We start from the raw sequence: 2,042 nt of genomic DNA on the forward strand, positions 1-2,042 counted from the left end.
TCGGGGGCCTCTCTACCAAGTTCTTCCAAGGTACTTACTGTCCACAGACTCATTTTAATTGTATATACAAAACTGCTGTTGATTAACATTAGCCCCCTTTGTATTTTTTAAGCTCGTTCATCACGCCTCTTTCTCAAAACTCTAAATATGAAAAACTATATATATTTTTTTATTTAACTACAGACGTGTGTTGTCCGTGAGCAGCCTGAGGATCGGAACTGGAGTTGAGTCAGCTAAAATACTGTGAACAAACGTAGCGCATTAGTCAGACTTCAACAGTCACCCACGACAAAAAAAAAAAAAAAAACCACATTTCTGGTACATGTACATCTAAAAAAAAAAAAAAAGTGTATCTTCTCATAGTGGCTGTTTGCCACCTATAAAATAAATATAAATAAGCACTTACCACCAAAAACAGTCTATCAAAAAAGTGTGGAATTTTACCGCAGTAATAATGATATTCTGTCAAGAAGGAAACAAAAATTAGGTTACTTTAAAATCATTGACTAAAGCTGTCGAGAACCAAAACAGCAACACTGACCGAGGCAGGTAAACAAAGTCTTATGATAAATTGAACTTTTGTGTGTGCTTGTTTAGTACATCGTGTCGGTTCTCTGGATGGATGTCATGATTTTCTTTGTAGCTCCCATTTAACATGACATAATTTCTACTTGACTTTTAAGGCCACTATTTTGTGAAATACGCAAATATCCCATCTTGTGTTGGTCTGTCTGTGCCCCCCCTCTTATTTCTTCATTCCACGTAAAAGATCAACAGGTTGAAGCACAGTTGAGGCTTTAGAACTGTTCTATTTTCTTACAACACAATCTGTAGATTATTTTCTGAATGATTCCACTAATTTAAAACACAAAGCGAAATCCTGTGAGTAACATATTCTGTTACTTTTTTTTTTATTTTGTTTTATTTTTATTGTTACTACTTTTTATTATTTGTAATCATCAGATTGAGTATGAAATGTTACTGGGTGTATTTTGGAAAGCACCCGCAGAACTCTGTTGACATTTTATTATTTTGCAAGAGGAAAACAGTCAAATAAACGGTTTATTTCTCCTTGTGGTAAAAAAAAAGTGAATGTGAATGATTCTTTTTAAAGACGAGTAGGATGAAATTATGTTGGTCTACTCGTGATAGACGCGCCTACCAAATTTCATGTTGCCAAGAGATTTTTAAGCAATATTTTCAAGAAATTCATAGGGATGCCAGTGAACTTAATTTTTTTTTAACAACCTCTGTTACGTACTCCAACGGCCCAAACGTGCATGTTGAAGTTCGCTTGACTTGCAAATTCTTTCTTCCCTCCACTGGTCACATGTCCATAACCCCCCCCGGACATCCCTCGAGAGTCATTGACACCTGCCCACCCCATGCCCCTTTCTTTTCCTGACCTTATGCCCCACAAGAACCGAAGGGTCACAGAAATGATGATGTACTGCAAATAATGAAGCCGATTGATTTGTGGGCTGCAGTAAATCGGAACAATGCTGGGGGAGGTTGTGGGGGGGGGAATATTTCACACGTAGTCCCAGGTGCAAAAAAATGACCATCTCGAACATAATTGCTAATCTCCGCAATGGTTTGTTTAACATTGTTCCTGTGCTCTCTTTTCCGTACATTCACCTTGTATCATTAATGACAGATAAAAACATATCCTCTTTTAATTGCTTTCACCCAAGCCCGAAGGGATAAATTAGGAACTGGAAGACTGATGCTAAACACCGTCCCTTTTGTAAAACATATACACACTACAATGAAAGGTGTTTTACTTGGCAGGGGCTTACTGTGACCTTTTGGAGCTGACTTGAAACTGATTTCAGGGGAGTAAATTTGAACTCTATCACAATGGTTATTGTTTCTGTGTTAGTCATTTGCCCCCATGCTCCATTCATCACATGGTCAAATCAATGTGCCTAACCCAATTGCATTTCTCTTACAATATTGAGCAGTGTTTCCATGTTTGCCATCACACTTGGTAGCCATCCCTGACAAAGAAAACAGCTCAGTCCTTCTTTGATGAGTGCCAC

The sequence above is a fragment of the Syngnathus floridae genome, chromosome 14 (genome assembly GCF_059516105.1).
Source record: "Syngnathus floridae isolate MCC-2025c chromosome 14, RoL_Sflo_1.0, whole genome shotgun sequence".
Lineage (NCBI taxonomy): Eukaryota > Metazoa > Chordata > Actinopteri > Syngnathiformes > Syngnathidae > Syngnathus > Syngnathus floridae.